This window comes from Pezoporus flaviventris, unplaced genomic scaffold, assembly GCF_033815535.1.
Source record: "Pezoporus flaviventris isolate CSIRO_AGI_PZ_B2104156 unplaced genomic scaffold, CSIRO_AGI_Pfla_v1 ptg000002l, whole genome shotgun sequence".
In the NCBI taxonomy this organism is placed as follows: domain Eukaryota; kingdom Metazoa; phylum Chordata; class Aves; order Psittaciformes; family Psittacidae; genus Pezoporus; species Pezoporus flaviventris.
The window spans coordinates 68,040,691-68,062,435 of record NW_026892550.1 but is presented as its reverse complement, the minus strand read 5'-3'; the positions used below and the strand labels follow the sequence as shown (position 1 = coordinate 68,062,435).

The 21,745-nt window shown below is 38.2% G+C and overlaps 1 long non-coding RNA gene across 1 annotated transcript; it reads left to right on the top strand.

Moving 5' to 3' along the window:
- The first annotated feature begins 2,070 nt into the window (after window positions 1–2,070).
- On the top strand, window positions 2,071–15,212 carry LOC133275760 (uncharacterized). The gene is made up of 3 exons (XR_009745675.1): window positions 2,071–2,487; window positions 4,929–4,985; window positions 15,111–15,212. It is a non-coding gene; the product is annotated as an uncharacterized LOC133275760 (long non-coding RNA).
- The last annotated feature ends 6,533 nt before the right edge of the window (window positions 15,213–21,745 follow it).

Genomic DNA, 21,745 nt, shown 5'->3' with positions numbered 1-21,745 from the left:
TATTTCTTTTGTGGGCTAGTATTTTACACATGTGATTGTATATATGAAATCCCATACTGGACACTGTTGTATAGGATTGTTAAGGCTCCTAAAGATTCCTTGTCTTTCAAAATTACTTTTAAGATTTCTTGAGCAGTCTTCCCCATTATATAATGCTAAATTTGCTGGTTAAATTTGGAAGACACCAATAGGAGTGATATCTTCTAGCTTGTAAGTAACTTCAGTGCGTATTAGGAAATGTTGCTGAAAATTTCTCAGCCTTGTTTACAGACTTGACTTCTGTCTTTTTCTGATTATCCAGTCTCTTGTTTATCCTTATTTGACTAAAGCTTTTTTATTTTTCTATGTTCCTCTTCCCTTTGAAACCTAGTCTCCAAATTACAAAGAGCAAAGTCATATTTTTGATTGACAGCTGTAATTTGAGGAAAATATCCATTTAAGGGAACCCTTTTGTGACGGCTCAGAATATTTGCTTTGTTAAGATTCAGCACCCTTTCTCACAAATGATCCGATATTTCTTAAGAGGTTTACCTTGTCAAACATTATGAAAATGTAAATAAAGTAAATAAAATGGATTTGAAGCTGCAGGGTGCCTTTAATAGGTTTTTGTCTCAGATGTGGAATAAATATGAACTTTATCTAAAGTGCAGATTTCTTTGAGATTGCAGAAAATGACAGCTATTCTTATGCTGTTCACTACAGCTTCGTCTGGCTTTAATTTTTGGAGTCAAGGGGCAAAAAGTGATACCTATGGATTTTGTGTTGAGAGGAGGTTCATAAATTATGGATGAAATGGGACAGTTATTGGTATTTAAAGGCATCATTCTTGTAGATGAATATTAATAGGGGTAAAAACCTGAAGGAATTCTGAATAAAAACTTTCTGAAATAGAGCAACTGAACAAAGATTACATTATTCAATAAATAATAGCACTGATACTGAAAAGATGGATTACTGTAGTATGGACATTTATGAGCCATATTCTGCCTTCTGTTATCTAAAGGAGTGATTCCTTGTAGCACAACTCCTTAATTGTTAAGTCAGCCTTCAGAGTTAATTTTTAAGGTGGTCATTGCTATACTAGCAGCTGTAATGAAACCTTTGTGTCATTAATTTATGCCACCTACTCTAACCTATGCCTGAGACAGATTTATATAGTAGTTAGATTGCCCTGGGCTGGCCAACAAGCAATCAGAATCAGGCAAACATGTTAGAGCTGTCTTCTCCGGTAGAAGAGGGAAGTGCAATATCCACTCCCAAAAGATTGAATTAATTTACATTTTGCATAAGATTAAAACCAGGTTTGTTTCTTTTTTTTTTCTTTGATTTTATAATCAAGGAATAGCGTAATGAAAATATTCCAAATAAAATAAATATGCAAACTTCTAAGCAAGAGTAGACTGACAAGGACAGTGGAAGGCAAATAGAAATGTATGAATGTACAAGATGACAGTGAAAGTCAGAAGAAGAAGAAACAAATTACAGATGTAGCTTATGGACTTGAGGTATGCACGTCTAGCTGGAACCAGTATCCATTCATGTCACTTCTTCCTCTTCTTTCCAGCTCCCTAAACAATAATTAACAGTTCTGCTTCCTCACCTAGTCCAGGTTCTAACCTTTGGCTATGAATTCAGGTCTTCTCCTGGCTTCAAGTATGTATGTTTTGCACAGTACAAGTGTACTCATTTCACACTGAATACTTTTAGGTTGCTTTGTTTTATTGCCGTAGTTTTCTAGAGGATGTGGTAGGGATCGCTACTGGATAAGGATTTAATAGTGTTTTTTAAAGAAATTGCTGAGTTTCCCTATTGTTTCTAAACCTCAGTGAATGATGTGTAACTGATCATTTTAGAATAATTCTGGTTATGTGAGTTCTCAAAGATTATTGGTTTCAGATAATTTATTCCTACTTACATCAGCTAATTCTTCCTTTTTTTTTTTTTATTTTTGGTGAATCATGCACAGTATACTAGAGATCTGATATGCAGAGGCTGAAACAGTAATTACAGAGTCACTGTGTGGAGCCCTGTGAGATGATGCCCTTACTGTGAAGCATTCTGTTTTGTCAATAAGCTTACATCAATACTTGGCAGGTCATTTATGCAGTTTTAATGCTTCAGAATATAAACTAGACAAAGTGACTAATATCAAATTGGAGCTGCTTTGCATCTGCAATTGACAAATCCTATTTTGAAAACATGCATGAACATGAGGATCAAACTTAGCTTTTAACATTTACATTTCTTTCCAATGGGGAAGTGTCTGATCCACTTCTAATTTACCTGTTGTTGATTTCCTGATTCTTTCCTAATCCCTTGCAGCTGAGATGTCCTCACCATGGAGAAGCAATTAACAAAGTCCCTGACTGGAGTGTATGAAGCATTTGTTATGGAAGCATAAAAGGTTAACCTAAATCCCAGCACACAGAGATGTCAGACTAGAACAAATCAGCACGGAGAATTACCTGGAGGCACCACAAGGTTAAGGTGGAGCATATGTATCATAAAAAAGTTGTTTATGACTAGCAGAATTAATTTTTCAGAATGAGAAGGTCAAACATGCAGAAATGTGGGCTGCCCATGACGAGCAGAGATTGTTTTAGGCTCCAGATTTAACCTGGCAAACACTGAGTTGGAATATTTTTCTGGTATGTCTAAACTGAAAACACTTAAGGATTACAAAGATGCCACTAACTGTCTTCTCTGAACAGACTTAATGCTTATCAATCAGCTACATTTTCATCCAAATATATCTTGTAGTAGGTTCAGCAGATTGATCAAATTGATTCTCAAGAAGGCTATTCCCTTTTGCCTTACCTGATAATGTAAGCTGTTTTAACCCTTCAGATCCAAGTCCTTCAGTCTGCTTCAAACTCAGGGCATGCAGTGCATCTTGCAGTGTGTGTATTAATTGCTGAATTCCAAATCTAAATACTGTGGGTTCTATTATATCTGAGATATCTATTATATCTTGGTTACATCTGAGCCAGTATTTTAAACTCATGAAGTATATGTGTGTCTGATAATTATAAAATTTTGGAAACATTCTGATTAGATCTTCATATGATATAAACAGGCATTGTTCTTCCACTGCCTCTGTTCATTGAGGTATATGTTACCACGTACTCACTTCCAGCTGTTTCTAGGGTAAAGTTTAATTGCAGGACATTTGGGTGTTCTCCAAAGGATTTGCAGTGGCATATGATTTTGTCTAAAATCTGTTCTAAATTAATTTTATTTCATACTCAACATTTGCATGTATGTTTTTCAATATGTAAACACTCATGCATTAGTGTACGTATGCTAGCACTGTTGGAGCTGGCACAACAAAAATGTGTATATGCTGGAAGGAATTCAGGGAGAGAAAAACCTACCAAAGAGATTGGAGATTGAAAGGACCAATTAGTGGGAAAAGATTAAATGGCCTGATTGTGCCCTTTTCATGCAGGCAAAATTCAATGGAAGATTATGTATTTGGTTTTGGAGGCAGTGAAGGATAACAGCTAGAAAAGGAGATGTAGTCAGGGAAATACTAACTGAAGAAATATGATAACCATCTCAAATGCTTGAATAGAGAAGAAATTTAAAATGTAGTTCAGAACAACAAAATGAAAATAAAAAGGTTAAATTAACTATAGAAAAAGAACTTACAGAAAGAAGAAAGGTGAACAGCAATAAAAGGAGAAGAAAAATAAGTCAATGAAAATAAAATGCTGTATGATGTGGAATGGTGGCCCCAGGGAAGCTAGGGAGAATCTATTGTTGGGATAATTTAAAATGTAACTACTCCAAGCATCAAAGGATTTCAAGGCTAGAAAAGGTGGGTATTTTGAAAGCATGGAGTAATGGACCATGGGTGTTCTTATCTCTGATCTGTGTGTGTATTTAAGCAATTATGAATACAGTAATGCTTAAAAAAAGGATAGGACTTGCATGTGGAGTTGTTGCCTAGAAATTTAAATGTTTGACTTTATGTCTAGAAGGTGCAAATGCAAGGTTTTATCCTCATCATATTTCTCTTACTCTCTATTTTGTTTATTTTTTCAGGTCCTTAATGAACTTCAAATAAGATTTTTAGTTGGATTTCCATGAAGAACTCATTCTATTTGGGTGTGCATCTACAAACAGATCGCCCATCCAGACAGCCATGGTCTTTCACTTCTCAATACTTGGGTATTTACAAGTACTGAGTCCCTGGAAACACTGGTTTTGCTTAGTACTATGCTACATGGTCTAGTGGGCTTCTAGATGGAGATGACTTTTTTGTCTTCCACACATAGAATTACAAATATTCCAGACTTCAAATACTTAAGAAAGAAGTTTGGCTGCTGTTTTCCCTTCGTAGTGGAGTGGTTTTGTTTTTGTTTGTTTGTTTGGTGGTGTTTTTTTTTTGTTTGTTTGGTTTTTTTTTGTTTGTTTTGTTTGATTTGGTTTTCTTTTGGGTGAGGAATTCTAGTCATCTGGAATTCGTTTGTTTTCAATGTGCTATTGAACTTTTTTTCCCGATTCACTAAAAACAGCTGCAAAAAGTACTTTCTATGACCTTGGTGGTGCGAGTGAGATGTTTACTTTCATTACTCTATGCTGTGTTTAGCTCATTATGTAAGTCTTTGACAATTGCTAGGATATTTTAGATGGTTTACTTCATTTTATATACTGCCTGTAGACAGTTCTTCTATGACAAAATGCAAATTCCCTTCTTGGAGCAACAAAAGAAATGTCAGCATCAATAATGAAGTAACTGGTTATTAGATTTGCATACCAACTGATGTGTTTAGGGGGTTTAGATTATTTCATTACTTCTTACCTCCTTCCTGAAGGTTAATGCTCTGGTTAGACAATCCTGTTTACCACTGCTAATATGTCCCATGATTGATTTGAGTCACCTTATCAACATTTTTGATTTATTTCTTTTCCATTTCCTTTAGGGTATACCTGCCTTTTAGAAATGGGCTATAGGGAGAAATCAGAACTAATGCAAAACTGTGAGTATTTCTTTCTGTTCACGACCAGGTATAAATGCCCTATGTGCATTTTGTCAATGTTGCTTTTATGAGTATCTATAGTTCAACTTTTCAGTCTGTGACATGCAACTATTCTTTGAACTCTCACCTTTTCTTTCTGTGTCACAAGTTCCCTGCATACATACAAGCTATCACGTCCTAGACAAAAAGGTGTATTTTGGCAATGAGACAGTTCTGATTTTTAAAACCAGTTTGCTTTAAAATTTGCTTGCCACACAGCTCTGCCTATGAGAGGAAAGGATTCAAGTTTTTAATGTTCTGTAGCTTTGTAATAGAATACTTTTCATTTTGTTTCTGTTTTAATCTTCTACAGATTATTATCTTTTCTTCTTCTGAGACAGTATCTGCAGTGTCCTTTTTTTTTTTTTTTACAGAAAAGGAAAAAAAACCCAAACACTCCCACCCCTTGCACTATCTTAAGTAAAAATGTGAAAATTCCCCAAGTGGGAGAAGGGAGGAAAAAAAAAAAATGTGAAAAATAAAGATTGTCAACTGATTTGAAATATAAGTGAACTGTGGCCTAATGGAAAATTCATACTTTGACAGGTTTTTTTTCAGAGGTTTGCCTTATCAATGTTTATTATTCTGAAATCTGTATAAATATAAACTAACTTATTAATATACTGCTAAACTTTGTGTTGTGCTTGCTATTTTCAACTGCTGACTCGTAATGTTTAAGTTTTAATGGTTAGAGTCTTCTATCTGTATTTTCATAACCATATCAAAAGTGCTAAGTGTTAAACACTGCTGAGGAGCAGATGTACCTACTTTTATATAATCCTAGTCTCCCACCTAGTGTTTCAGGTGACATCAGGGCATATAGCTTAGCAGTTGATTATATTTACACTTACTGCCACGTGAAGAACATCTGTTATAAATAGTGGTGTGAGAAAGTGTCAAGAAGTGAAATACTGTCAGAATTAAAATTGACGCTGTCTTTCATCAATGTTGAGATTGTCAGAGCTTGTACAAGCCAGCCCTAACTATCTGCAGCAGTCTGGTGCCAGCCTGCTGTTAAATAACCAACATTTAACAAGAAATAGCACGTAGATGTGCTGTGTGGTTTAAAACGTTGTGTTAAGCATCATTAAAAAATGAGTTTCCTTTAGAGCCTTATTAAAAAAGTCCTTCTTCTCTCTGTAATAAAACATTTCTCTCTGTTTCAATTAAAGCTCTAACAATACAAACAAAATGCCTCCTAATTCAGTACCACACTGTAGAGCCTCTGTTACTGTCAAGTTGCAAAGGCAGGTGGAAAAAAGTAAGTATCTTTGCAAACCCCTGTCTAACCAGGAAATGAGAAGCATCAGATGGTTATATTTTCTTGGTTTTCTCAAGTCCAGCATCACTGTTAAGTTTTATATTTGTAAATATTTCATTACCTGTGGTTCACTATTTATGTGAACCACAGGTAGTGAAATATTTACTTGTGAGACCTCACTTGGAGTATGTTATACAGTTCTGATGTCCAAAAAGGACATGTAACTGTTGGATCAAGTCCAGAGGAGGGCCACGAGGATGATCAGGGGCTGGAGCACCTCCTGTATGAAGACAGGCTGGGAAAGTTGGGGCTGTTCAGCCTGGAGAAGAGAAGGCTGCGTGGAGACCTCATAGCAGCCTTCCAGTATCTGAAGGGGGCCTACAGGGGTGCTGGGGAGGGACTCTTCATTAGAGACTGTAGTGACAGGACAAGGGGTGACAGGTTCAAACTTAAACAGGGGGAGTTTAGATTGTATATAAGGAGGAAATTCTTTACTGTGAAGGTGGTGAAGCACTGGAATGTTTTTGCCCAGGGAAGTTGTGAATGCTCCATCCCTGGCAGTGTTCAAGACCAGGTTGGATGAAACCTTGGGTGATATGGTTTAGTGTGAGGTGTCCCTGCCCATGGCAGGGGGGCTGGAACTAGATGATCTTAAGGTCCTTTCCAACCATAACTATTCTATGATTCTATGTTAGCTGTAGTTCCCTTTATGTAGTTTATTGGCAGCATGGTTTAGGATTCACAGAAGCTGGCATGCTGAACATATCTGCCTAAGCTGGTTGATTGAGTGATGTTCAATTGCAAACTGATGATGTGAAATATTCTTAATTTGTCTGGGAAAAAAATAATGGTAGTACATATATGCTTGGGCAGTGTACCAGCAACCTCACTGTGTTTAGATTGAATCAAGTTCTTCCTAACACTAGCTGTGCTTTTGAAAGACATTCATACAGCACAAACTTTGCCCTTGTGGAGCCCCACAGACTTCCTATTGGTTGGTGAATGTTACAGCAGTGGGAACTTCATAGCTTAATAGAGTGGCCAAAACAAACATGCCCAATTACATTCTCTTTGGTGTCAGGTCTTAATTATAAGACACAATTGGAATTTGATCCTCTATGTTAGACACTTAGGAGATTTCAGAGAACCCAATATCCCCAAAAGCTTCTTAATTCCCTTGGAGTCTTGAAATACTAGCAGAGTCCTAAAAATGGTGATAAAATATTAGGCATATTTAGTAAAGCATCTATAGACCTGATCTGATACGCCTGAAAGGAAAAAATCTGGAGGTAACCAAAGAGATGTTTTCTTATGCTGTAAGAAGTTAAAAATAAAAGCTTGAGCAAGATAAAACACTGCCAACAGGTGGGTACTAAATGCTTGTATCATACTGTCCTGGGTTCAGCAGCAGCAGTCATTTTTTCTCCTTCTTGGTAGCTGGTGCAGTGCAGTGTTTTGACTTTCAGCTCGGGAACAGAGCTGATAACAAGGATGTTTTGGTTTGGCCAAGGACTTTGTGAGCCTCATGCTCTGCCAGGGAGGAGGGGAAGCCGGGAGGAAGCAGGGACAGGACACCTGACCCAAACTGACCAAAGAGGTATTCCATACCACAGCACGTCATGCCCAGGATGTAACTGGGAGTTAGCCGGAAGGGCTGGGAGACTGCAGGGTTGGAGGAGGTATCGGTCGGAGCTTGGTCGGGCTTGGGGGCTGAGTTATCGGTCAGCTGGTGCTGAGGTGTTGTATTCTCTTCCCTTGTTATTTCCTTTATCATTATTATCATTGGTGGTAGCAGTAGTGATTTGTGTTATACCTTAGTTACTAAACTGTTCTTATCTCAACCCGTGGGAGTTGCATTCTTTTCGATTCTCCTCTCCATCCCTCCGAGAGCAGGGGGAGGGCAAGAAAGGGGGGGGAAGTGAGTGAACGAGTTGCCTGACTGGGTTTAAACCACGACACATACTCGGAGAATTAGTGATTGTGCTTCAAACTATTTGTTTTAAATGATATCTGTTGCAAATTATTTTTTAAGTCAGATGAACCCAGTTAATACTGATGTATTTACAAGTTTTCAGTTTTTCAAACTAAATATCCCTAAAGCCAAATTTTCACATATGAACTCCCAAGTATTCATAGAATCATGGAATGGTTTGGGTTAGAAGGGACATTAAAGCTCATCTAGTTCCAGCCCCAGCCATAGGCAGGGACACCTTCTACAAGACCAGGTTGCTCCAAGCCCCATCCAGTGTGGCCTTGAGCACTGCCAGGGATGGGGCAGCCACAGCTTCCCTGAGCAACCTGTGCCCAGTGCCTCACCACCTTAAAAGGGAAGAACTTTTAGCTAATGTCTAATCTAAGTCTGCCCTCTGTCACTTTAAAGCCGTTAACTATTATTTAACCTATGATGAACTTATCAACCTATGATGTTTCTTTGAGTTCCAACCCAGCTCTTGTGAGAATAATTAATAGGGAGACTTTCAATTAAAATTAACTGTAAGGTTAAAAGTGTGTTACTTATTCCTGTCAGTCTGTTTAAGGAGTGCTGCCCTCCTTTCTGGAGGCATATGCTTCTAAAAGAGATCATCCTACTGAGCCAGTGGTGCCTCTTTCACTTTGAAAATCCATACGTTGGTGATGCGGGAGTCATGGACAACGCAGAGATGATCAATGTGATCAAGCGATTGCCAAATTTATTACAAAGCCTTAACTCCTTATATACTATTTCTTACATGCACTTACAGTGATTTGGCATATTATGATTGGATACATGTCTTGAAGACCCTTAGTGACTAACATATAATTGGTTAAGCACAGGTGTGAGAACTTGACCTCAAAAGCTTGCCAACAGTCCACAGTTCTCATTAACTCAGTGAATTCCAGCTTCTTCTTATCTTGCTTGCTTAAGCTTCTTCGGGCCTCTCATGGCCTTGCTGTATCTTTCAGGATTATTCAGAGTTTATGTACTAATTATGCATTCTCCTGTGAGAATACTGTCTCCACAATAGATAATACTGATTCTTACTGGTATGGTCAGGGAGCTTGAAACTTAATGTTGTAATCAAGGTCCTAAGTCCTGCCATTCTTCGTTTGCAATATAATTATATTCAGAGAAAAATGACATTTAAAAATGTTAATATGTAACAGTGGATCTTCTCCAGATAGGGTTTCAACAGGTTCAATAAATTGTGGCATTTGAATCAGCATGCATTTATCTATATATGGTATGTGTCATTTTTACAGCTTGAGTGTAGCCAACAACACCCTGTTAATATGAAGTTTGTTGCTGTTGTGAGGTGGTGATTGTACAATATGTACAGTTTGGTGTCTCTTTGCTTTCTTTATTATGAAAACAAAGATGTTAAAAGAATTTTTTAGGCTTCTTAATGTACATAATTTTCATTTTTGGCAGTGCAGCATAGGTTTAATTATTGCTTCACTGAAGTCTTGGCTTGTGTCTGTTGAAATGCAAATAATACTGTAGAAAGAATGAATGGCGTTGTATACCCACAACAAATTTCACTGCAGCCTGTAGCAACTGGTTTAGATCATGTTATTAAAAGCTGAAAATGTATTGATTTCTCATGGTCTCAGAAGAGCAATGCTTTTTCTCGTGTTCTAAGTAAAAATAAACCAATAAATGGCTGCATTAATGATGCTATTACTGGGTAGTAGCAGTATGTTTCTTAATGTCTCGGGCCTCAATCATGCAATCACTTACTTACTCATATGTTTTACTCTAGGCAGCTTCACAGAGCCATTATACTCAATAGGGTCATTGTCTCAGAAATGAATTTACTAAAATCAAACTTGGTTCAAGTCACACATTCACTTCTGAGTGAATGTGAATTTGCTGTGCATTATGAAAGCCTAACCTGGAGGAAGATATTCTAAACTATTGCAAGCAGTGCACATTGCTACACAGTGCCTCATTCCCAGTGCGTTTCAGACTGTCTTCATTATTAAGAAGATTTATATTTCATCTTTTATAGCAAGATAAGTGACATATGCCAACACCACAAAAATCACAGCATAGTTCAGAGTCAGTAGTTTCTTCTATTAGTTACTTAGTCTCTCATAACCATACATTTCACTCCTTCCAGTCCTTGTTCCCTGTATATGTGTGACCTTGTCTAATTTGCCTTGTGAAAAACTACATAATCATGTCTTCCTTGGGGTTTTGTAATGGAGCAGGTAACAGTTCTTTGACACTGAAGGTAAGTCGTGAAATGTCTCTAAGGGAAGCTGGAGTCAATTGTGAAGATTATTTATTTAAATTTAATTTAAAGTCACTCAATTTATGTGAAAAGGCCTAAAAATACATATGGAAACAATATAGGATGCTTTAGTGAACTATAGAATTAGGAAGTGATTTTTTTTATTGTTGAAATTTTTTTCTTGTACCAGTGCATACTGTGGTGTAGGTAATAAGAGTTATGTAGGGAGGCTGTAACTTCATTTAAACTTTTATATTTGAATTAAATGTACGCTCCTAATTACCTGGAAGTATTGCATCAGAGATATTCTAATGGTTCTTGATTTAGTAAGAAGTTTGGTGTAAGTTTGAAGGCCAGAACCCCATCTAAATCTGCATGTCTGCCGTGACTAGAAGCCCTAAAATCAGGAGTTACTCTAACAGACACAGAAAGAACCACTAGCTGCACAGGATGTATTCTTTCCTACTTCAGGCTGTGAGCAGGCAATTTATTGACTTACAAGGATTTCTGACTCTTTCTAACCTACCAGTGTTACTGGAACTCTCCCACTGTGCAAGAATTGGAACCTGAATCCCAGATGAGACCTCTGGATGCCAGATGGCCCTTTGCCAATCTTATTACACGAAGAGAAAAAAAGTAAAATCATCTTTAGTTTCCAGAGGTGTCAGAAAGAACAGTTCCTCCCAGCATGAGAATCAGCTGGTGAGACAAACAGAGAGTTGTACTCCCTGTTCAGAAGTCTTGAACGTAATATATGTGTGTTTTGTGCGCAGGCAACAGGAAGGAGTTGACCTTCTCCTCTTGGATGCAGAAAGAAAAGGCATGGCAAGGAAAGAAAGGAAAGTTTTTCATTCTGAGTGTTCCCTTAGCTCTTCGAGCCAAGAGATCTCTGCATCTCTACTGCTGCTCCAACCCCACCTAAGTTGCACTCTGGCTAGTGAAAAGACCACAGAGGAAACAAACTTTTTGTTTTATGTAGACCTTCATCTGAAATGATAGCTTAAGAATAATTGTGTTTTAGAGATAGGAGTAGTCGTGCACATGTGCACTGGGTACTTGATTGCCTGTCTAATCAGCAGGTAAGGCACAGCTTAGGTTCTGCTAAAATAAAGAGATAAAATAATATTGTTTCAGCCCTCAGTATCCACTTGTTCTCACTGAACTGCTTCCATCCATGGAGGAATTATAGGATTAAAAATCACCTGAATTGTTAGCATGACACCTTTGTTCGGGCTTCTGTATGTCTACGTTTGTTGATGGGGCTAAGCCTTGTTAAAGGTGTCACTGTCAACAACCAGTTGAAGATTGCACCTGTTATTTTTTCCTAGACCCTGATGTTTGGTGACATATGACTAGAAGTGTGCATATGTCTCACATTTACTCCAGCTCACTCTCCTGTGAGGACAGCCTAAGCTTGCAGTTAACAATGCAGAAGTGACATTGCAGACCTCTATTTACTGAATTTTGTTTTCAGATATTCTTAGTTCTGAATTTACAGTGTATCATGCTGATGTTTAGAATGTTCACAATTAAAATGTCTTAAAGTAGGACTTACACCATAGTCACTAGGGAAAAAGAAAAGGAAGCTGGAGATAGGTCCTTAATTAAGACTTTGCAGATGAATAAAAGATGTTTTAGATTGACAATCAAAATGTGTTTTAAATCTCATGTCTTTAATTCATGTTTAGTCATTTAGGAATGCCTGAGATCAGAAAGATGAAAGAGATTTTGTAGGAAAAATATGTTTTTAAGGGTCTAGAAGTGCTGATATCATTTAGAAAAATAACATCTTTCACTAAGGCCCCGATTCTTCAAACTGCTCTGTGCAAGTGGACTTTTGTGTTGCTTTACCTAGTATTAGCTGTGTGCAGATTTAAGGTTCTGCATATATTCTCAGAGAAAGGTATGTACTTTAGTCAGTTTTTATAGAACAGCTCATATTTTAAGCATTAGAATTAGTGTAAAAAACAGAGGCTTCTGAAAGAGAATACAGAAAAATCTTATTGATATGGAGGCAGTTGTTAAAATCTCAATACCTGGAGTTTTTCCAGCTGCTTTATAAATTATTATCATAGGCTATGTGTGTTGCTGATAACAGTAATGTACATGGAGACTTTGGAATATGGAATAACATTCACAATGCATCCCCTGGAAAAATGCAGAACAAGGTAACAATACAAGAAAACTAAATATATAGGTGCCAGAGTGACACCACACTAATGGCTGCACAGCAACAAATTAGCAGTTAGTTAATTACTGGATTGATTTCATTACCACATTTGCAGAAGAACAGCAGAAAGGTTTAAATATTCTGCTTGCATGGCTTGTGTCTTCTGTTTGGAATCTGACAATAGTAATCAAAATAGTTTATGGTGAATGTTAAATGGTGACAGCTCCAGGTCAAAACTTCAAATAGGACACACAAATCCTCCTCAAATGTTCTCTTGAGGTGTTCATGTATTGATTGAATGAGGACATTTTCAGAAGTATCCCTTCTCTGCTGCGTCTGCCAGATGTTCAACAAAAAGCTAAGCTAAAAAAAGTCTTGATACAAGGTGCCCTCATAACTCATCACTAACATAGTAATTGCTGTTTATATCCAAGGCAAAAATCTTTCTTGACCTTGAATTATTTTGTTTATAAATCTACTTTACTTTTATGGAAATAAAATGCTGTTCTCTTCAGATTTAATTTTTCTGGACTTTACTGATGTAGAGAGAGCTATTGATGACCAAAAGGATTTACTGGATATGTCAGCACCATGATCAGAGTTTATTTTCATGTCAAAAGTAACCCCAAAAGAGAGCTTTAGCCTAAACTGGAGTTTCTGGCTTGAGCTGGCATGGTCGTGTTATTTGGCAGTGATGGCAGAGGAAGGGCAGCAGAAAGACATGTCTGAAAATAGTATGAAACTTTATTTCCTTGCCTTCATGACTGTATCAAGTGTAGCATCTGTAAAATCCTTGATGGTTCTACAGTGTTGTTTTTTTTTAAATTTGTTCACCTGCCCTTCTTTGTTCCATTTATATTTCCTTTATTTTTGCAGTGTGATTTCTGGTGCTGTCCTGTTGGTGGAGAAGGTTGCATCAATCAACAGCACTCTTCTGGCAGATAAAATTTGCTAAATCAATCTTACACAAATTTTATTTCATTGCAGGGGAAAAATCTGATTGCAAAAAAAGTTTTTTTCTGAAGCAAAACAATTATCCTACAGCAAAATTTTTAGTGTGAGGTGTCCCTGCCCATGGCGGGGGGGGTTGGAACTAGGTGATCTTAAGGTCCTTTCCAACCCTAACTATTCTATGATTCTATGAAAATGGTACGTACATGATTTGTGCCATGATTACAAATTGCATATTTTTTTTAATGAATGAGGATTCAAAATGTCATATTTATGAAAGAATCTCTTAAAACACTATTGGTATCAGCTCAGTGCTATTTTGCTTCACATAAATAGGCCACAAAACCAGGAAGGTCACCATGGGCATGTTTTAATAGCAGATCAGTTAAAACCCAAACAATAATCAGAAAAATAAAACCCCAAATCCAAGTTATTTTAAAAATGTCTCTTAAGAAAAAGTAATTGATAATTTTAGAAGTCTGACTTCCGAGAAAAAACAAATTTCTCACAGAGAGACTTCCAAACACAGGGGAAGATAAAGCTGTATCCTGTTTAACGTGTGGTGGTTTGTTTTTTTTCTTCTAAGAACATGTGCTAAACTGGGAATCAAAATAATACCTTCATGTCTTTGTAGGACTAGGCATGCATGCTCACCCACACCTCGCTCATCCACAGCATGGTAGGACTTGTCACTACATTTTCCTTAGGGTTATCATGTAGGAATGCATGGTCATGCAGTTTAAGGACTGGGATAACTATGAGTTGCCTGAATAATACCTTTCTGCGTCTTTTTAGAAAGTAATTTTTAGTACAGGTTCATGGAACATTAAATCTCAAAGAATAAAAAAAACCCTAACCAATAAGTTATTATTTCTTGGAGTTACTGACAGAAACAAATTCTCACCAGTTCTGTTGAACACCAGAGAAGCATTGTTGCCTTCACTGGAGAGAGAAAATCATGGTCTTTTTTTGTTTAAAAAAGAAATGCAGAGATTTTCTTTTACAGCAATTAGTGATGATGCATGGAGTGAACTGCTAACTATTCATGACTAATCTGGATAGACAGGGCTGTCCCTTGCTAATCACAATGAATATTGGCCTGTCCATGAAGAGCAAGGAGTGATGATATCAAAGAGAACAGTCAGCTATTACCAGGGCAAACTCTTGGCCATGAGCTTTTGCAGATGATAATATGAAAAGACAGAGAGGAAATTAAAAGCAGTGTTAACTACCCAGGAGGCAGAAAACCACACAATTGTTTCTTTTCAGTTACTTGTGTATTGCACTGCATTGAGAAGGTCTTTTTCAGTTCTATTATATGCATTTTAAATGTACAAAATGCTGTGGATTTTTTTTTTTTTGTTTTGTATGGTGGCAACAATATAAAGTATCTGGCTCCAGTAACACAGAGAGCAGTCACTACTTTGAGTATAGGTAGCTTTTGTACACAATACATAGTCACTGCCTTTGGTATGATTTCTTTCCCTAAGGTGTGACCAGTGCTTATGTCCTCCAGAGGAAGTGTTTGAACACAGACTTTTTCTTTCTGCTGTCAGTAAAACTTCCCTTGTCCTTTTGCACCTTCCAGCAGAACTTACCAAAAATCCTCAGTGTAAAGGAGGCTGGCTGTCCACAGGTAAGGTCCAGTGCTTCTGTCACATCTCCAGCCTATCTCCTTTTGAGAGCATTATCAGCATGAGCGTCCACAGAAGGGAAGTAGAACAGTTGGTCTCCACAACATCGTTCCCAGACTGCAGAAATTCTGATGGGTGTTTAATGAATACAGTTTTAGACTGGTTTTACAAACTGTCACTGTGATACACAAACCCCTCAAACTGTGGCAGCTGTTGAGAACTTGCTCCTTAGTGATGTTATTGTGCTGTGGACAGCATTAAAGCAGAGAAAACTTCTTGACCTCTGCACAGATCCTCAGGGATCCATTTTGGTTTAGGGAATTAATTGCCTTTTTTTCTCTGAGGGCAAATCTTTGCAGGTACAGTTTTCTGGACTATATCTACATTGCAGTCCCTACTGTGACTGTTGCTCATGCAGAAACGCTTAGCTTGCCTTAAAAAAAGTAGCTTGAGGGGTTTTGCCAGTGCAGAAAGCTAAACAGCCTGACCCTGTGCAGCTGGGTATTGCACCCTGTGCAGAGTTTTCTACCACTTCTGCCTGAGCTAGCCTGTGAATAACTGGTTTAGGTATATCTGTAGTACAATGATTGCAGTGTGGATGAATCTCAAGGAGTAGACTGTCTCTGAGTGGCAAATAAGTGGTGATAGAGTTTGGGGATGATCTACCAATGGGTGATGGTTAGAAGGGTGTGATAGTTTGTTAGATGTTGGTCTCTGTTAACAAGTAAAATCTCCCATAAGCCTTAGGTTACAAAATTCAAGAGTGGAGAGAGTACAAGTTTTAGTATTAGGCCCTTAGAAACACTTCCTATGTTGGGAGCAGGTAGGGAGATGGCAGAAGTCTATAGAAGATGGTGGTGTGGGGGGAAAGAAGGACAAAATAAGGACCTGACAGGAGAGAGGGGATTAAAACATCATTCTCTGCTGCTTCTGATTCTCACTTTCTTTCATTTAAATGCCTTTAACTTACCTATCGCAAAAGCCTTATTTTCATGTTTGCCCCTCTTGTGTATGAGGAAAATGTGCTATTTCCCAGTTGTTTTGTGTGTGTTTTAGCTCCTCCAAAAGCTCAGTAAACTGGTGATGTTTTCAAATTATTTTCTTTCTCCTTGAACTTTCTTTCTTAAATTGTGATTGCTTATCCAGTGTGTTAACCAGTGACTCAAAAATCACAGTTGAAAGTTCACCTCTTCCCCACAAGTTTTCTGTAAAATAATGACTAATCTCCAGGAACCCCAGTTCTTGGTATGTTGTATAATTTTATTTATTTTGAATGTTCAAGCACTTCCTCATGTTATAAAAATACAAAGGTCATTATTTTTTAACAATGTAGCATTTCCTTTTGTAGATACTGAATAGTAGTGCTATGAAGAAGTCCCTTAAGTGCCTGAAATGGCTCAATTTTGTCTCCATTACTAGCGTGAATATAAAAATAAAGTTTTGGGCAGAAGATTAGTGGAATTGTCCAGGATTTGTGATGAGTAAGTAGAGTCAGAATGCTTGAACACTGTCAGACTGCACAGCACTAACACCACCATCCTTAATACACCTTTAAGAAAAAGATGTCTCTGCTAAGAGATGGTTTTCTTGCTACTTAGATGGTATGTTGGACGTTAGCATGGACTTCCAAACCCTTTTTCCCTTGTTGTTGTGTCCTTAAAACTAAGAAGCACTAAAATGAGCTCTCACATTAATCTGGAACTGATTTGAAAGAGATATTTAGAAAAGCCTAAAGATTAGTTACTGTGGAAATGCAGTTACTGTGGTAGGCTGACCTTGGCCAGCTGCATGCCCAGCCACTATTCCACTCCCCTTCCTCAACAGGACATAACAGGAAAATAAGACAGTAAAGCTCATGGGTTGAGATAGAGATGGGAAGATCACTTGTCAATCACTGCAAAACAGGCTTCACTTGGGGAAAATTAAGTTTTTTACCAGTTAAAATAGATTTGGAGGGAGAAAAGCAATGACAAAATTAAAACAGCTTGTTCCTCCCCTTTTAGCCAGGCTTCAGTTGGTTCTTCTATGGAACTCACACATCTTCTCCACACCTCACTGTCTGTGTGGTGTTTTTTCCCTTTCTTAAGTACATGTTCCCTGATGTAGCACCGGTGCAGCTGACGGCTTCAGCAGTGTCCTATAGTGAGCTGGATGGAACTGCCTTGACATGCATGGGACAGCCCCAGCTGCCCTGCAACCCCCTACCAGCACCTGGGCTTCTGCACCCTGTAGAAAGATGTTCTGGTAAACTTGAAATAGTCCTTTAGACAAGGTGTGTGAATTGCATTTGCTTTCATCCTTCTTTCACTGCTGCCAGTAGGACACCTAATAGAAGGAATGCGGTTGTTTTTTGATTCTGCAGTTTTAGTGAAGACTAGCCAATAAATTACCAAATCTGGGAATTTTCTGGTAAAATACATACTTTTATTATAGTAAGGAATGTATAAAATTCTTTAAACTCATACTTTAACTAGTCCTTGTGTCTGTGTTTTTGTATGCAAAACTGTCAGTGCTTAACTGTGACCTCTTGTGGGAACTTTTGCATTAGCTCACCTCCATCAGGGCTGTTTAGCCTTGGGCCAGTCTTAGGGTTTTTGTTTTTTTTTTGTTTTCTCTGTGAAAGGCAAAAAAAATAAATACCCTTAAACTCCAGGCTTCTGTTAGGGCTGGGAAGAGTTGATGTGCTAAAGGTGGCGATACGTGAAAAGAAGTGGAAGAAATACCGATATGGGCACTCCAAAACTGTGCTCCTGTTACCCTGAAAATCCTACAGTAAGTAAAGATCAAAATGAAGTCTGTGGGTTACAGCAAGGCATTTGGTCCCATGTATGCAGAGCTCTGTCACTATCTCTTCTTACTCAAGACATCTTTTCTTTCTGCAAAGCCATAAGTTCATGAGACTTATTTGTGAATGATAAAATAATAATGTGAGCAGACAACCCATTTTTTTTTTGGCTATGTTTTCTGAGAACAGTTGTTTTCTTAAATGAAGTTCATTAAAAGTGAGTGGTTTGCCAGGAGTTGTCTTCCTCTGGCAAACACGAGCCATACGTGTGGAAAGCCAGTAGCGCTTCTGTAACCCCTTTGACCCTCACCAGTTACTAAACTAGTGTAGCTTCTTCAGGCTATCTTACCCTTTCATTTTGATTTAAGCCTGTAATGTCACTGACATATGTCTACATATCATGTTATTTGAAAGAGGATTTTTGAAAGAAAATATATTTTGCTGTGGTTTGCTGTGTCCATGTTTCAGAGGACTGTTCATCTCAAGGCTTGTGCCCCTAACTCATGAGCTTGATTGGAACTTTAATGATACCCTTGGTTTGGTCCTCAGATGTAAGAAATCTGCTGAAACTAGAAAATCCTACTATGAATAGTCCAAAAGCTTTTATTATTGTTTTTTAATTTTAATTATTCAAAAAGAATTGAAAAGTATCTACATGACAAACCAAACTTCCACAAGTCTGTACTGGGGACCAGAGGAAAGAGTGAACTAGAGTGTTGGAGGGAGAAAAACACCTTTTCTATGTCTTGCTTCTGTTTTGTTGATTTCCCTCATGAAAATGCAGAAGCTACTTTGTCTCCTGCTAGATGGGGGCGTTAACTGTGTTTGCTTTAGCTTGCTAGAGAGGTTGCTGCAGGATAGCTTATCCTTTATCAGACTGCCAGTTGCAGGGGCTGTGTAGGGATGGAGCAAACCTGTTATCTCAGCGTGGATGAAGAATGGATGAAGAAGCTCTAGAGAGGCAGAAAGCAGTGCACCTACAAGTCTTACATAGATAAAACAGAGATAAAAGTCTGCATTCAGGTGGAGGTGCCAGGAGAGTCAGTCAAACTTGGTGCTTTTTGTTCCCTTCACTTGCCTTTCAAACCTGATAACTCTGCTTAGGCATCTGCGGGGAAGAGGGTGGCCTCTGAGACAGATATAACTGGGGCAAGCAATTACAGACCTGGGAAATGAAAGTCTGCCAGCATGCAGTCAGCTTGAGCTGCTGGAGGAGAGTGGCAAAGAGTAAGTAAGCGCCCTTTCTGTTCTGCTTTCCTCCCCCTGGCCTCCCAAGCCCTCCTAATCAGGTTGTAGGATCATCAAGATGGGGGAGCCCAAGAAAGTGTCTATGTTTATGTCATTGCAAATCTGGTTTAAGCCTATCGAAGTAGAATAGAATAAATGCAAGAGCTGACAGACTGGCATCTTAAAGAGTAGACTGGCATACCTGCTTATTTTGGACTCTGAGTTTTCACTGTCCTAATTAAAATCAAAATGAATTTTAAAATATACCCAGGTTGTATGATTTGATGGCAGAGATGATTTTACAGCTGTTTTAAGATGGTAGCTATCCCTTCATCTCAAATGCAGTACATGGATGGGCTGCATATAAATAGTGCTGCACCCAGCCAACATTTTACAAAAGCAAGCTTTCCAAAACATCAATGCATGATTCCAGTTTTTCACTAGACAGCTGGCTACAATCAGATTGGCAATTTGTTACCTATTAGTAAAGTCATCTTGCTGCTGGCTGTACTATAAACAGAGCTTATTTGATTCTCCTTTAGAAGTAACAGTTATTGCTAGCCCCTTTTATTGATAATGCAATAAATGATGGTAAGAGCTGTGTAGTGGTTGGAGAACAGCTCTTTTTCACATTTTTGAGCCCTTCTTCTGATTGTGGCTATAAAGAACAAAATTAATGTAAAATGGAAATTGGATACAGGAAATGAAGTAACACCGGTTTTAATTCCAGGTCTGAATGCAAAATGCTATCAAGACGAAAATGAGGAAGAAACTTCTGCTTTGATCTTTTCAAAACAGTTAAATATGAAATCTTGACTTGGGAGGAATGACTAATGGGCCACCTGAGAACTGAAAAGTGTTTTATAAGAGAGTGTAATCCCTGCTTATTACTTAGCATTTCCTGAAGTTGGCTTGCTACTCAAGACTGAAATTTTATGAGCAAGGCCTGAATAGAAACTGATTGAATTGAGATTCTTCCTTACTGAGATAATTATTTATTTTTCCCAGGGATGCTGCATCTGGGATTTTTGAAGGAGCATCTAGGCTTCCTTTACTCCAGCTCTTAGGAAGCACTGACGTAATTAATATAGGCATGACTAACATGACTTTGTGTATAAGCTAAGAAAGTGAGGAAACAGCTCGATATGGGTAGGCTCATGAAAAATTTCAAAGCCAAAAAGAGGTGACCTAAATGTTTGGTAAAGAGTGGGCTTTGCAGTCCTAGACTACTGAGGCATTGAAAGAGCAGAAGTATTTTTCCTGAGTAAGCAGACAAGATGATTGTACACACATGCTACTTTCCAAACTACCTACGTGTTATGGGGAAGGGAAAGCTGTATCCTCTTTTTGATTCTGTGAAAGAAGCAAGACCAGAGACACTAAATATCTCTAATAAGGACTTGTTGGGCTTCATTTACATATTTCCTTCTCAGAGTAGTTCTATGAGAAAGTTCTAGGGAGTGCTGAACTCTTGCCGGAGACAAAATCATATCTGTGTTGTTGCAGTGGCAAGGTACTTGTGACTGCCAGGGCACCTTAATTTCTGTCTGGATCCTTTTGTGAGAGCATGCTGTGCTTCTCTGTACTGAGTCAAACCCTGTGAGTCTCGTGGAGGCTTAGAATTTTTATAGAACAGCAGACAAAAAAAGTCCCTGCCTGTGGTTTTGTGTGCTGTATTTGTTTTGCTTTAAATCCAGTCGTTCACGTGTAACTATTTTTGACAACTGGTGGCTTATTCTCTCTCTCCTGTTGAAGAGATGCCTCCTCACTTTTGGTTTGATGAGGACTATGCAAGCTCTAAGCAGAGGGGCAAGGAATCCTGCTAAGGTTGCTCTTTCTCATCCCACCATTGAAGTGCGATGTGTCCAAGCCAGCAGAGATATGTTAAGTATTCTGGATCATCTTCATCTTCCTTCTTGTTGATACCCTTATTTAGCACATTAGTGAGCCAGGATTTCCTTTTACAGAAGGTATGCTGACTCTTTCTGGATAGACTATTCTTATTCACATGCTCTCGCTGTTTACCATAGACTTCACAGTCTTAACAGGATGGAAGTCAGATTCAGAGGTGCGTAGGTCTCAGGTTTTTCTCATGAACTGTTTTTGTAGCTGACAGTTGCATGGTACTCTGCCACAGCATCTAGCTGTAATGTCTGGTGTTGCTGGGCCTCTCAGACAGCAGTAATGACATTTCAAGGTGAATCTCTACAGCGCTTTCAGGTTTATGCTGTTGGGGCCTCCAGATTTTCTGACATCTGATTTATCTATTTGCTTTAATACTGTTTGTTTATACCAAGCTGATGTAGTTCCTCTGACCTTTCCTGCTACAAAGAGTAAGCTGAGTATGAGAACTGTCCAACATTTTCAGCAAGGACCAGCAATGCAAAGCAGTGACTGACCCTCTCTGCTATGGCATTATATACACATACGGCATCTCAGGTACACTTTTGCTGTTAAACTGTCCCTCTGAATTCCTTTT